Here is a 16,329-nt window from a genome sequence, read left to right as displayed (position 1 = left end):
AGTTGTCAGTGCTTGGCTGAGACCTAAAGCCTTGGCAAGAGCTGACACATGTCACATCCACCTCACTGCTACAAATCCTCACAGCTCCGTTGACGTCACTCAAGCTGAGTATCTGGCTCAATAAGTGGAAAGAGTCACTACTAAGCTTCAGGGTAAATACTGCCCTATCATATGGACAATGACACCTGCTATGCAATGAACCAGTGTGAGATCCACTGTGTGGTAGCAGAGGCGGGATATAAAGAGCCCATGGAAAGAGTACACATACACACTGGGCATCATGGAGCCAACCCTTCACCAAACGGATGGAACTGGCTGCAGGAAGAGAAGTAGAAATTGATGGTGCATCAACAACTTCACAGATCCACCAGCTAAGCCCCATCACACAGGGAGACTGCAGCAGCTGCACAGGCTACTTGAACCCCTGAGGCGGAAGTAGCCATGTGGAGAGGCTCCTTTACTGTTCTGTAGCCTGGCATGGATGCAGTATCAGGGTTTGGATTAGTACATGTCCTGATAGCTCTGGGCAAGGCATCAGTCAATCGATCAATATATTAACCCCTTGGCTCTGCATATGTTGGCTGGCAAAATCTCTTTTTTGTGTTACTATGCTTGCGAAAAGCTTGTCTTAATTATTCGTTCTTTAAGGGAAAAAAAGGGTTTAAGTACTGCTGTTTGTTTGTTTGTTTGATGTCATCATACATGTATGTGGTGCTATAGGAAAAAGCGAGAGCAGACTCCCGGCCACCATGGAGCTTAACACATATATCAGACAAATACAAATGGACAATGGGAAGGGTGGGGGAGCATTAGAGAGGGGAACCACATTTGAAGGCAAAGAAGAAGTGACCTTAAAGGAGGGATAGGAACGAGATGGCTTAGCACAGGGAAAAGCGGGGTTGTTCCATGCATAAGCTCGGGGAGTGTGAAAGAAGGCCTGAAGTCAGGCATGGGAGAAGGAGACTAAGGTCCCAATCCTGCAGTCATATCCGCTGTCATAGCCCCCTGTACCTGTATGGAGCCCCATTGGCATAGAGGTCTACGCTAGGGGATTTGATCATGAGGTCAGTGCCTACAGTGCAGTCAGGAGAAAGAGGACTGAGGAGAATGTAGAGTGGGGGTTATACGAGCTGAGGTGTGGGAGAGGGAAGAGCTGTGTGTTGAGCCTTAGAAGTGAGGGCAAGAGCTTGATGCGTGGAGTGACGTGGAGTGGCTTCCCTCAGAGCAGGAGAGCGAGGGACCGCTACACTCCCCCTGGTGGGCAGAGCTAAATCCACCCTACCCCGCTCACCAGAAGGCCCAGGGCAGGACACGAAGTATAAAAGGAGAGCCCCAGAGCTCAGCTGGAGCTGGAGCGAGCAGAGGGCTTTCCCAGGGAGCTGGGATCTCAACAAGATCCCAGACTAGGCCCTGACTGGAGCTGCAGCTGCAGCCGCAGCCGAAGGAGACAGATGAGTGCCTCGAGGAGCTGCCAGGACGGCCATCAGACGAATGCCCCAAGGAGCTGTGAGGACGACTGGTGGCTGAGTACCCCGATGAGACAGAGAACCTTTGGACTACAAAGCCCTACATCCAGACTGCGGTAGGAAATAGCCCAGTGAAAACAGACTCCGGTCCGGTTCTGTTGCTGGAGTGTGAGTCAGCGTGTTGCACTGGGATTCCCTGACCCAATGGTGGAACTCTCCTGGGCTGGGACCCGGTGGAGTTGGGAGGGCCCGGATCCCCCTACCCCTACTACCCTAACCCTGGGGTGGCAGCCTCCTCTCCTTTAGTCCCAGAGGCCTGCATCTGTCGGCCGTCCACTGGAGTAAGGACGCCCGACTGTTTGGTACCCTGCCCTGCCTGAGGGTCTGGGCCCCTAGACTCCTTTGCTACCCTGCCCTGACTGCAGGCCTTGGCTGTTTGGTACCCTCCCTCCCCGCACCTGAAGGTGCTGGCCTGTAGATTGTTTGTGCTCTGCCCCATCCAGGGGGAGAGAGCGCCCTTATAGACTGTTAAGTACCATTGGCCCCAGCCAGACATGCTGGGCTATAGACTATTTGTGGCTCTGTCCCACCCAGAGGGCTGGAGTTTCCCCTACAAACTGTGGCTTGCTATCTGCCTGCGCCCAGGCAGGTTTTAGTTCCCACTCGAGAGCGAGGGACCACTGCAATGAGGAAAGACAGAAGGTGGCAGTAAAGGGGTGGGGGTAGGGCCCAGATGCCAGGGAGCCAGCAGCCCTTTTCCAAACACTACACTTTTTATTACTCATATCACTTCTCTTCATTGTTAACATACATCTAAAAGCCCTGGGATCCCATCTCCATTTAGTTTCTTTCTGGCAGCTCTCTGGTCCTTAAGAGGATGCCTGAGTCCAAGCCCAGGCTTCCTGGGAAGGGCTCCCACCAATATGACTTTGCCTGTGGACAGGCTCTGAGGGAAGAGAGACTCTTTTTAGATTTAAGCCTCCCTCAGTTTTTCGCAGCTCGGATCCGCCCCTCAGTAATAATACTTGATGCGACAGCACTTTACATCTTTCAAATGCGGCACAATCATAACCTAATTAATCCTCCCCACATGCCTGGGAGGTACTGCAGGGAAGCAGATGTAAGCAGTGTCAGGATGAGCTCCACCCTGACATCTGGTGGTGAGGTGTGGCAAGTTGTGGAAAAGAAGTTCAGGGACAGATCTCATTTGCATAGGCACACCCACGCCACCTAGAATGAGGCCATAGCTGCCCAAATGGTCACTTTGGCTGCTGTGGGATCCCCAGTGTCTCTGTTATTGGGGCAGGAAGAATAAATTGTTATTACCTGATTATGGGAATTGTCCTTGGAACCGTACTTGGCCTTTTGTTATGATGGAGGGACTCACCATCAACTAAGTAGCACTCGCTAGGCAAGGGTCATGGGTTCCAAAACTCTGTGAATTGAGAGAGGCTGGGGACAAGTGTTAATATGTGGTGGCATGGGCTCCTTGGTGAGGGCCTTACATGCTAATTGCACTTTTTCCTCTCTCTATTGTGGAATGTCAGAGCTAATTTCATTAGAAATCTAGTTACAGGCTGCTGAGCTCACTTTGGGCTAAGAGTGTACCAGCACTGAGGCTCCCCTACTATAAGCTGAATTCACCAAAGAGCTGAACTGACTAAGAGCTGAAATCACTGAGTGTTGTGTTAAGTAGTGGGGGAGCCTGAAGATGTATTGTGGAACAGTTTGCGGGACGGCTGGAGTGCCTTGTGGACAGGCTGGTGGAGCAGTTCATAGGATGGCCGGAGCAGCTGGTGGGACGCAGAGCAGTTCGTGGATCGGCTGGTGGAGCAGTTCATGGGACGGCGGGAGTTGCGGGTGGGCTGCAGAGCGGAGCTGAGCGAAGCAGTTCGTGGGGCGGCTGGCGGAGCGGAGTGAAGGCCTATGGAGCTGTGGGGTGGTCAGCTTCAGATCATGTAAGGTGCCTCTTACCTCCGCCCCCATCTCCACCCAGGTTGCGAGGTAAAGCTCTGTAGATAAACTTTTGAACTCTGGGGCTGCCCTGACCAGGGACAGAGACTTTTGGGTCATTGGACTTTTGGGACTTTGGGGTTGCTGGGCTCAAGAACCAAAGGGAAACGGCATGCCCCAATTTGCTTGGGGTGGTTTTTTTGCTCATGGGTTGTGTTATGAATCCTGTTGGTGGTGTTTCCCCAACATAATGCCACATTGTTTCTCTCTGTTATTAAAAGGCTTTTTGCTACACTCAGACTATGTGCTTGCTAGAGGGGAAGTATTGCCTCTTGGAGGCGCCCAGCGGGGGTGGTATATATTTGTCCCAGGTCACTGGGTGGGGGCTCGAGTCGGTTTGCATTGTGCTATTGGAATGGATCCCCTAGATATTGAACCCGGCCCTTGTTGCTGCCAACTCTGACGGGCAGAAGGGTTACACAGGTATTATGAAATGTCTTTCAAAATGTCCTCTGCTGCTCCCAAACACCTCTGGGGCTCTGTGAGCAGGTCCCCAAGCTACCTGCCTGTCTGCTACTTGCATTTCCTCTTCAGAGAGTGCTGCCAGGGCTGCTCAGAGCCCAGGAGGAAGTGAAAACCTTTGAAATTGACACAACTTTCTCTGATCAGTCAGAGAGCTGGAGGGAGAGGTGTTTTTACGCCCATTGCTTTCAGAGGGCAATGGGGGAAGGGTGAAGGCTGAGAGCAGCCAAAGCGAAGGATTAAAGGTGACCTGCAAAGGAAAATGAATTGGGCTTTGCTTTTTCACAATGAATGCAGAAGGCTCGAAGGGCTTATGTGTCTTCCCTTCCAATTTTTTCCCCTTTTTTTTCAATGTTAGAAGTTCATGTTCTAAGACTACAGTGACTGGAGGGCTAGTGAAATGGTGACTTTATCTAAGTCAAGAGGGAAAGCTGAGCAATTGAGGGGGCAAGGGATTTTCAATCAGACCATTTAAAATTCTTTGGGCCAGATTCTGCCCTATGTCAAGGTCATTTTGCGCCCTGACCAAAGTTACCCTAAAGGGGCATGTAGCTAGGCAGTTACCCTGCTCCTGAGAGAAAAGACTAGGCTGACTGGGGAAGCAGGCCACACCTGGCCCTGTAATAAGGGCAGGGAGGAGGTGGGTCTCTAGCTGTGGAGAGAGAAGGACTGGCTGCCTGGGAGAAAAGGGTACCTGGAGTGGAGCAGGGCCGGGGAGGGCATGTCAGGGACAAGGTCAGAGTGCACTGTGCTCTGGCTGATCCATACCAGTGTAATGGCTCTTAGGGGGCCACTGTAAGATGGCAGAAGTTAAAGCAGAGCTGAGGTTGCTTTAAATTGCAGCAGAAGCCAATCTGGCCCCAAGCCCACCCTATGCCACCCTTCTACCTCCCCTAAGCGTAAATCAGCTCACAAAGGTGCAAAAAGCAGGGTATGGGTAACGGGATGGATCACTTGATTGCCTGGTCTGTTTATTCCCTCTGGGGCATCTGGCATTGGCCACTGTCGGAAGACAGGATACTAGACTAGATGGACCTTGGGTATGACCCAGTATGGCCATTCTTATGTTCTTGTATTACGAAGTTACACAATCCCAGTTCAGCAAATTACATAAGCCTGTGTATAACTTTAAGCATGGGAGTAGTTCCAGGTTGTGTTTAAATAACTTGCTGAACCAGAATCTTAGGCCCTGATGCTCAAAAGGCATTTAGGTGCCTAACTCCCATTAAATGGAAGTTAGGTGATAAACACTCTGAGGATCTGAGCCTTAGTGATTTAAAAATGATTTTATGAATGCACAGTAAACAAACAAAAAAAACCGACAGTGCTTTAAATTGCATAATTGCCTGCCCTGTGGCATTTTGGAGTTGCTGTATCTTGGCATCTGGAATATTTACATTGTGTCTGAGTTTAAAACCTAGGGAGTTTCAAAAGCTGGACTGGGCAAAGCACACAGGGTTTTCCTTTTCTTTCCTTTCTTAAAAACAAACTGAGGAAGTGTAAAAGCCTATATTAAAGCTCCAAATTGAAATGTGTAAAATTAATGGGTGGGGTTTTTTTGTTTTTGTGGTTTTTTGCACAAATATGTAGGAAAACATGATCCCTGCCTTTCTTTGTTTAAAGGAAAAGTAATGAAGATTAGGGTTTGTTTCTCACAGGCAGATTTTAAGATCAGAATAAAGATACATAGCCTTGATTCTCAATCTGCCTTAGCCGTGAGGGAAAGGTAGATTTATACTGCTTAATACTTCTCCATTCTGTAGTGCCAGCCAGGGGTGTACCCCAGCCCCTGGCATCAATTAGACAAGTCTCAGGGCTGTTCTAACTTAAGCACAGCTGCAACAGTCCCCTGAGGGCTATTGTGTTAGCTGAGAATAGCCAGTACAGCAGCATTCTGGACATGCAGCCACAACTGAGCCTATGATGGGAGGAGGGGCGTAGAGCCAGCTATCCTAGCTATGTGCTCCATGGGGAAATCACTACACTAGCAGGCCCGGATTTCCAATTAGGCACAGTAGGCACGTGTCTAGGAGCGTTCTAGGGGCGCAAAAGTTAAAAGTGGGTTAAAAGTTTCTTTTTTTTTTTTTAATGGAAAACACAAAGGTCAGCTGTCGGCAGGGAGCGTGCTGAAGATGCTCTGCCTAGGGGCATGTAATGTGTAAATCTGGCCCTGTACATTAGGGATTTGCTACTGGATCAGTATAAAAAGGCCACATGCCCCCATAACGCTTAATAATAATAATTAATTAATCCTGCCATGAGTGCAGGGGACTAGACTAGATGACCTCCCGAGGTCCCTTCCAGTCCTCTGATTCTATAAGCATTTGTTTAATAGTCTGTGAGTAGTAATCTACTATATAATTAAGTACCAGTTATGTAACAATCTGCTAGTTCTAACCTGATTTTGCTGCAAATGAAGTTTAGGTTACAATTTTTTTTTTTTGAACTAATGTTATGTGTATCTAAATTTATAGTAGAGCTTTGTGGCTGATATCCACCCATCTGTAGTATAAAATCCACAGTAGACTACAGCTGAGCAGCATAGTGCTACAATCCAAATAAGATGATCATAGAATATCAGGGTTGGAAGGGACATCAGGAGGTCATCAAAGCAGGACCAACCCCAACTAAATCATCCCAGGGCAAGCCTGACCTTAAAAACCTCTAAGGAAGGAGATTCCACCACCTCCCTAAGTAACCCATTCCAATGCTTCACCACCCTCCTAGTGAATTTTTTTTTTTTTACTAATATCCAACCTAAACCTCCCCCACTGTAACTTGAGACCATTATTCCTTGTACTGTCATCTGCCACCACTGAGAACAGTCTAGATCCAATCTCTTTGGAGCTCCCCTTCAGGTAGTTGAAAGCAGCCAACAACTCCATTTAACTCAGTACAGTAAAAACAGTGACCTGCTGAAGAGTTTCAACTGCTGTAGACAGATTAAGGGTTAGATTTTTCAAAGGCCTTCAGCATTGGTCTAACTCTACTCCCACTGAAGTAACTGAGGGTATGTCTGCATTGCAATTAGACACTCAGCACTGGCCTGTGCCAGCTGACTGGGGCTGTTTAACTGCTGTGTAGATGTTCAGGCTCAGGTTGTAGCTTGAAACCTGGGACCCTCCCACCTTGCAGGGTCCTAGAAGCCAGGCTCCAGCCTGAGTCCAAATGTCTACAATGCAATTAAACAGCCCTTTGGTCCCAGCTTAAGTCAGCTGGGATGGACCAGCCATGGGTGTTCGGGTTTTTGTTTGTTTTCGTGTTTTTGTGTCTGTTTTTTTTTTACAGTGTAGACATATGCTGAGAGTTTTACCATTAACTTTAAATTGGTCCAATATTAGGCCAGCAAGCACTTTTGAAAATTCCACCCTAAATCTTCAGTTCTCTGACATAGGAGGTTTTAAGGTAGATGAGAAACCTATTGGCTACTGAACAGTTTTCAGGAAACTCACGTAAAGGATACAGAGACTCGATTTTAAAATGGACTCAAATGATTATCTTTTGGGTTTGGTAGAGTTGATTAAAGTGGTTGAACTGATTCTGAAACTGCTCACTGGCTTCACTGGAACACAGCTTGTACTTGTGTCAGATGTGTTCCTTGCCCCTGCTTGCTTCACGTAATGAAGTAAGGCTGTGCGAGAGAGTGGTTATGTGGTTCTGGTGAGAAGATTAATGCATTAACTCACTTGGGGTACAATCCCTCCTGGTGCAATATGGAGTACCTTGTGCTATTCAGGCTGAACTTCTGTTGACTGTGTCAGTAAATGGCTTCCATGGAGCCCACTTATTCTTTCTTTCTCCATCATTTTGATCATACATCTGGATGACTAGGTGAGAAGAGCCGTTCCTAGTGATTCACATGAAATGTGTCATTTGTAATCCAACCGTTCATCATTAGCCTCATCCCCACTAAAATCTGGTTGTACTGCACAGTAGAATCCTCATCGAGTGAAGTCATTTTTTTTCATGGGATAGCTTCATTGTGAGCTGACCCACCAAGGGAAATTTGGTACATCATGTTCCCTGGAGTCCCACGCCCTCCCATTTCACTTTATTTACACAGATGTTTGGGGGGAACCACCTGAGCTCCAGGCCCCAGTACAATTGTCTCCTCTTTCAACCCCTCTCCTCAGCCCTGATATTTATGATACATATTCTGAATGGGCTTGTGAGCTCCCATGAGGCCCAAATGCAGCAGGAACACTAGGAGCATCCTTCATTCCCTTCTGCAACTTCAACCAACTTCAGAGAGGGCCAATATGTAGCTATGAGTGTGGGAGAAGCCACTGCCAGTGCAGCTACCAGGGCGGACATGCTAATGTCAGCAGAAGTGTTGATACGGAGTAGTAAAAACGGAAAGGTCCTCCCCTAGATGGTCGAAGTCCTGCATGATTGGGAATAACACTCCCTGCAGATCATTAGGTTTTTTTGGCCAGACCTCTTGCCCTTTCCACTGGGCCATAAAGTTTTCCTCCTCAATGGAGCATGAGACACCAGGAACTTATGTACATTTCAGGATTTTGGCCCATGTGTCCAACTTTAGTTACCATGGAATCAGGGAACCTCACCAGTAGTACAAAAGAAAGAAACTGAATAAACAATATCAAAGCTAACTCACCCTGCACAGATCTCTGGTTTTATTACTGTGTCAAAATCTGACCTGCCAAATCTCTATTATTTATCATTTCATACATGGTTTCAGTGTAGCCAAAAAGGTGAAGATGGCAATTTTTCGGTTGTATTGATGTTGAAACCAAGTCCTCGCTTTACATGTAAACAAATGTCATCTTCCCAGAGTTTCCTGTCTGAACAGAATCCTGACAATGATTTGAGTTTTCTTCTGGTAAAAATAAGCTCAGCTTATTAAGAGTTGGTGCTTTCAGATTTCAGAGACATTTGAAACCGGTGCAACACTGCCCTCTTGTGATTTCTCTTGTTAAAACATTCTCTCTTTTTTTTTTCTTTCTTTTTTCAAGAATTGCACCAGATCAGTGGAGGAGTGTTAGTGGGCCACTTTACCTGGAATGGTTCCTTGAAATATGGCTTAACTACTTATGCTAAACAATCTGTTCCATCGTATATTTAGCAGTGACACAGTTAAGTTCCCCACGCCTGAAGAAGAGCTCTGTGTAAGCTTGAAAGCTGGTCTCTCTCACCAACAGAAGCTGGTCCAATAAAAGGTATTACCTTGCCCACCTTGTCTCTCTTTTTCAAGAACACACACAGAGACCAATTTTAAAGAGCAGACTCCCTTTCTGAGAACACTTTTAGTGGCACAACTCCTATCATTTCGATAGCTAATTTCCTGATTCTCACAATCAGGGGTTTAGCCATCTAATTAGTAGTATTTGATACGTACGCATAAATTTGGCAGTTTTGTTTTTACTGAAGTCCTCTTTTCCTACGCATAAACCTATGACTTTCTATGAAGTTGAGTCCCATGAGGAAGGTTTCAGAATTTCTTGTTTCAGCTGACAGGGGCCTGGTATTTCCACTGAAAGCAGAGGGCGTTGCACCGTATAACTGAATGCAGAATCAGGTCCAAACATGCTAAATATACTTGAACATTTTTCCTTGCCATTCTACTAGTTAGAGGTGTGGAGTACAAGTGTCAAACAGCTTTAGTTTAATTACACAGCATCTATGTCAAAAACAATTTCTGAGGGACAGAAGACAAACAGGTCCTAGCTACAAGAAGGAGATGCAGAGTCTGACAGAAATTTTCAAAGGAGCCCACATGACTTAGGATTGTATGTCCCATTTTCAGAAATGACTTTTACGTCTACACTACAAACACTACAGTGGGACAGCTGCCGTGTTTTAGCTATGTCGTAGTGTAGACACTTACTACAGCGACGGAAGGGGTTTTTCTGTCACTGTATTAAATCCACCCCCTTGAGATGCCATAGCTAGCTGCATATACAGTGGTGGTTAGGTTGACCTCGCTACGTCACACAGGACATGAAACTTTTCACAGCCCTGAGCAATGTAGCTAGGTTGACCTCAGTTGAAGTGAGCTGTAGCTCACGAAAGCTTATGCTCAAATAAATTTGTTAGTCTCTAAGGTGCCACAAGTACTCCTTTTCTTTTTGCGAATACAGACTAACACGGCTGCTACTCTGAAACCTGTCAGTTTTAGTTTTAGACTAGGCTCTAGGCTCCTAAATGCCTACATCACTTGAAAATGGGTCTTAGGCTCCTAAATCATTTAGGAGTTTTAGAAATTTTTATCCTGAGCCATTAACTCCTAATAAGGTTTCAGAACATAACCTGAACTAGAAGGTACAGGGAAAGTTCTTTTTTATTTGAACTGCTGCTCTGAGTCTGAATAACACATTTAATATTACAGGTCAGTCAACCCTACTTAGCTTTAAAATATCTTTACATGGGGCCAGCAAAAAGGAACCATGTGGCATCAAAACCTAACTAGAAACTATTTAACAAACTACTGATAACACATGGGAAAATTTGGAAAATGTTTTATGTGGAAGCAATTCCACTCCTATGTCATACTTTCTGTTATTTTTTTAACCTATTTTTTTTTTTTTTAAATTTGGAACAGAAAGCTTGGTAATTAACAGTTCACTTTATCCTGCTGGCTTACTCCACAGCTAAAGTCTGATTCCAAATTCATTTTCCATGACATCACCATCATCGACATAGCAACAAGCTGTGACATCACATATAGTATTATGACTTCAAGCGGGGAACAACACCCCCACAGATTGCCGAATCCCACTAGGGTTTCCTACAGCCAATATCTTTTGTGGAGCAACACAGAAGCTACTTTGGAGACCAGCTACTCACTCTAAATATACCAGAATGAGGAAGCAATGCCAATGACAGGCCACTCCCTCTTATGGAAATATCATGAGTCTATGGGAGGGGCCTGATGATAGCAGGTTTGTTACTATTTATTATTATTATTTAATGGCATTGTTATAGAGACCCATTGGTATACGTGGCTATTGAACAGGTAGGAAGGAAGGATGTAGGAAGGCAAAGAGGCTACTGTTGAATAGAGAAGGCTACTTTTAGCCCAATCTCCACTTCAGAAGATATGTGATGGTGAGGTGAAATGAAGCCACTGGTGGCTCACTCCTCTTTTGCGGAACAGAGAGATCTCTTCCCCTGACCTACTCACAAATCCTCCTGTTTGCTTTATATACAGCGCTGGGCCTTTTTTCCCCACTGTGAGTTTTTTGTTTGGAAGTACACTCAAAATAACAGTGTTCCCACCTGTTATAAGAAAAAACACGTGCACTATTCTGTTTCAGCCATCAGAATTTGAATACTGTTAGCACATCCTGCTTTTGGGGGGCGGGAAGAGGGGATTACTTTTGGCAGAAGATGGAAGAATGCCAGGAGTGAGGTGGAAAGACTCTAATTAAGCCACAAGGTAAAAATAACTGCACTGAGGGCATAATCAAGACTTGGTTAGCTGGTCACACAGCACAGTCAACCAGCAGCGGGAACAAGTGAACTCTGCTTTTTTACAGAAAGTGGAAGAATGCCAACAGTAAGGGCTAGCATAAAGGCCTTATGCCAGGTCTTCAGCAGCCAGGGAGGGCTCTCTGTGCAGAGGGTATTCTCAGGGGGCCATTTCCATCCACTTTAAGACCCTTTCATGGTGCCAGAATGGTGTAAGAAGTCATTAGCGTAATTGAAAATCAGGCTCTGAATTTCTCTGTGCAGAAGTAGTGCATAGTTCCCCACAATACTTCTCCAATATGCCTCAACCCTGACCTGCAGTGGCAGTGCCTGGGGGAAGAGGGGGAGAGAGAGTGCATTTTCCAGTACTCCTTTATTTTCTTCTCTGCTGAAATTGCCAACAATTGTATTAATTACTCTGATCCAGTAGTCATGGTAATTATTTTGAAGTGGACACCTCTTCCTCCTTTATAATCCTTTCAGTAGTACAGATAACCTTCACAGTGTACATGATCCTGCACTGTTGCCATGTTAATATAGCCTTGCTGATAAATGGGAAGTAATAAAGAGGAGACATCTATATACACCCTTCACCTCACTGCAGCATTAACGCAGGAGCTTAGTTGTGACCAGAGCAATTTACTCTGTCCATGTTGGCTGTATTATTTTTATTACAAATATTTTATAAGAAATCCAGATTCTGGGCACATTTTATACACTTTAGAATGATACCATGCAACAATTCCCCAAAAGTAGGGAGCAAGTACATTATGATTCTTCATAGCAACTCCCCTGGGAGACAGAAAAGTTGATCTTGTGGTGAAAGCCCTGGACTGGAATTCATGAGATGGAGGTTCAACTTCTGGCTCTGCCATGAGCATCCTGTTTGACCTTGGGCAAGTCATTCTTTCTGTCTCAGTTCCCCATCTGTACAATGAGGATAATGTTATTCCCATCCCCCCCAACCATTGTTTGTTTTCTCTATTTATATTGTAAGCTCTTTGGGACAGAGACATGTGTTTATACAATGCTGGGGACCAATTCTTCTTAGCATAATGCAAATAATAAAGAACATAAATCATAACAATGAGAAGACCAGAGACACAGTATGACTGTCAGTGGACTAAGGGTAGGACAATGAACTAACAGCCCATTACCCTGGCTTGTGTGGAAAATGGTTCAGCTGCTAGCATGGATGGGACAAAGCTGTTTTCAGCATCGTAACAGAAATCATTCCAGCAGGTCTCTCATGCTTCCTGTGACTGTGCGGTCGATGGCACAATATTTTTTTTGCAATAACTCAACCATTTTCACCCCAGTTGACAACTGTTGCCAGCAAGACATCATTTTCCTGACATAGATGGACTCACAATGTTGCGGGGGCCATTCATTTCCAGCCCCACCACTGCAACAATCCGCACTGAGCCATAACACTTTTTGATGCCATCATGCTGGCTACCACCCACTTTTATGCCTCTTCCATCTCATGCCTTCCTCTGTAGACTTAGGAAGTTTCTGTTTCTCTTAACAGTGGCTCCAATGATAAGTAAAATTCCCCTCCCCGAAAACTCCCTGAGTTGCCAAAGGTTGTGAAGGATCAAAAAAAATCATCAGTCACTCCCTGAATCTTAAAGTTTGTTCCTTCTGTGACCGTGCTGGCTGGCGAAGTAGCTATACTTTTGTGGCCTGTATTCCAGTTCTGGTTTTGAACGGATAAAGCTATACACTTGTGTTGCTCAGCTTCTTTATTATTTTTATTTCTTGGAAGCGTTTTCAATTTTACCTTGCTATTTTGTGGCAGGGAAGAAACTGGACCCATGCACACGCATCCAAAGCCAATGGGACCATTCTCATGAGTCAACTTACTTGTGTGTGTTTTTGCAGGATCAGGCTCTTAGATTGTAGGCACCTCAGACCAGTGAGCATGGCTTCTTATCTCGCTGTAAAGTGCTATATACACTCACTTTGCTATATCAGTAAGAGCTGGCTAGGAATTATAAATGTCAATTCATAAAATTAAAATAAAATACTAGTAAATAATGTGTAACAAAAGCCGCTATTGGGTGAATTTTCCACCCCCGACCCCTGTACATACTTCTATTAATGCCAATGACAATTTCAGACATCATAAGCGAGACAAGGCAGCATAAGGCACAGACCAGTCCGACCCCACTCCCAGCATCCCTCTTGACCCAAAATTGTGAAGGGGAGACTCCCCCACACTCTGGGGGTAGTAGGTTCCAGATGGTATTACTTGTAAAACGTGGGGTAACACACTCAAGCCCATGCAATCCCCTTCCATGGGCTGAGGCAGGCCTTTCAATTCCTATCCCCATCTAAAGGAGTAGGCTAGGTAAAAGCCCCATTTGGCTACTCCCACAACATAATGGAGGTATATTCTTTCCTCCTGTCCTTCCTTTCCCACTCCAACCACTCCTTTGTGCCCATTGTCCATACTGGACATTCAGGGTTAGAATCATAGAATATCAGAGTTGGAAGGGACCTCTGGAGGTCATCTAGACCAACCCCCTGCCCAGAGCAGGACCAATCCCCAACTAAATCATCCCAGCCAGGGCTTTGTCAAGCCTCACCTTAAAAAATTCTAAGGAAGGAGATTCCACCACCTCCCTAGGTAACGCATTCCAGTGTTTCACCACCCTCCTAGTGAAAAAGTTTTTCCTAATATCCAACCTAAACCTCCCCCACTGCAACTTGAGACCATTACTTCTTGTCTTGTCATCTGCTATCACTGAGAATCGTCTAGATTCATCCTCTTTGGATCCACCTTTCAGGTAGTTAAAAGCAGCTATCAAATCCCCCCTCATTTTTCTCTTCCATAGACTAAACAATCCCAGGTCCCTCAGCCTCTCCTCATAAGTCATGTGTTCCAGACCCCTAATCATTTTTGTTGCCCTTCGCTGGACTCTCTCCAATTTATCCACATCCTTCTTGTAGTGTGGGGCCCAAAACTGGACACAGTACTCCAGATGAGGCCTCACCAATGTCGAATAGACGGGAATGATCACATCCCTCGATCTGCTGGCAATGCCCCTACTTATACACCCCAAAATGCCATTGGCCTTCTTGGCAATCAGGGCACACTGTTGACTCATATCCAGCTTCTCGTCCACTGTCACCCCTAGGTCCTTCTCTGCAGAACTGCTGCCTAGTCATTCGGTCCCTAGTCAGTAGCGGTGCATTGGATTCTTCCATCCTAAGTGCAGGACTCTGCACTTGTCCTTGTTGAACCTCATCAGATTTCTTTTGGCCCAATCCTCCAATTTGTCTAGGTCCCTCTGTATCCTATTCCTACCCTCCAGCGTATCTACCACTCCTCCCAGTTTAGTGTCATCCGCAAACTTGCTGAGAGTGCAATCCACACCATCCTCCAGATCATTAATGAAGATATTGAACAAAACCGGCCCCAGGACCGACCCTTGGGGCACTCCGCTAGATACCGGCTGCCAACTAGACATGGAGCCATTGATCACTACCCGTTGAGCCTGACAATCTAGCCAACTTTCTACCCACCTTGTAGTGCATCCATCCAGCCCATACTTCTTTAACTTGCTAACAAGAATACTGTGGGAGACCGTGTCAAAAGCTTTGCTAAAGTCAAGGAATAACATGTCCACTGCTTTCCCTTCATCCACAGAACCAGTTATCTCATCATAGAAGGCACATAGATTAGTCAGGCATGACTTTCCCTTGGTGAATCCATGCTGACTGTTCCTGATCACTTTCCTCTTGTCTAAGTGCTTCAGAATTGATTCCTTGAGGACATGCTCCATGATTTTTCTGGGGACTGAGGTGAGGCTGACTGGCCTGTAGTTCCCAGGATCCTCCTTCTTCCCTTTTTTAAAGATTGGCACTACATTCGCCTTTTTCCGGTCTTCCAGGACTTCCCCCGATCGCCATGAGTTTTCAAAGATAATGGCCAATGGCTCTGCAGTCACATCCGCCAATTCCTTTAGCACTCTCGGATGCAACGCATCCGGTCCCATGGACTTGTGCACGTCCAGCTTTTCTAAATAGTCCCGAACCGCTTCTTTCTTCACAGAGGGCTGGTCACCTCCTCCCCATGCTGTGCTGCCCACTGCAGTAGTCTGGGAGCTGACTTTGTTCGTGAAGACAGGGGCAAAAAAAGCATTGAGTACATTAGCTTTTTCCACATCCTCTGTCACTAGGTTGCCTCCCTCATTCAGTAAGGGGCTCACACTTCCTTGGCTTTCTTCTTGTTGCCAACATACCTAAAGAAACCCTTCTTGTTACTCTTAACATCTCTCACTAGCTGCAACTCCAGGTATGATTTAGCCTTCCTGACTTCACTCCTACATGCCCGAGCAATATCTTTATACTCATCCCTGGTCATTTGTCCAATCTTCCACTTCTTGTAAGCCTCTTTTTTGTGTTTAAGATCAGCAAGGATTTCACTGTTAAGCCAAGCTGGTCGCCTGCCATATTTACTATTCTTTCTACACATCGGGATGGTTTGTCCCTGTAACCTCAATAAGGATTCTTTAAAATACAGCCAGCTCTCCTGGACTCCTTTCCCTCTCATGTTATTCTCCCAGGGGATCCTGCCCATCAGTTCCTGGAGGGAGTCAAAGTCTGCTTTTCTGAAGTCCAGGGTCCGTATTCTGCTGCTTTCCTTTCTTCCTTGTGTCAGGATCCTGAACTCGACCATCTCATGGTCACTGCCTCCCAGGTTCCCATCCACTTTTCCTTCCCCTACTAATTCTTCCCGGTTTCTGAGCAGCAGGTCAAGAAGAGCTCCGCCCCTAGTTGGTTCCTCTAGCACTTGCACCAGGAAATTGTCCCCTACAGTTTCCAAAAACTTCCTGGATTGTCTGTGCACCGCTATATTGCTCTCGCAGCAGATATCGGGATGATTGAAGTCGCCCATGAGAACCAGGACGTGTGATCTAGTAGCTTCTGCGAGTTGCCGGAAGAAAGC

Source organism: Chelonia mydas, chromosome 6 (genome assembly GCF_015237465.2).
Source record: "Chelonia mydas isolate rCheMyd1 chromosome 6, rCheMyd1.pri.v2, whole genome shotgun sequence".
Classification (NCBI taxonomy): domain Eukaryota; kingdom Metazoa; phylum Chordata; order Testudines; family Cheloniidae; genus Chelonia; species Chelonia mydas.
This window is presented reverse-complemented; position numbering follows the sequence as displayed.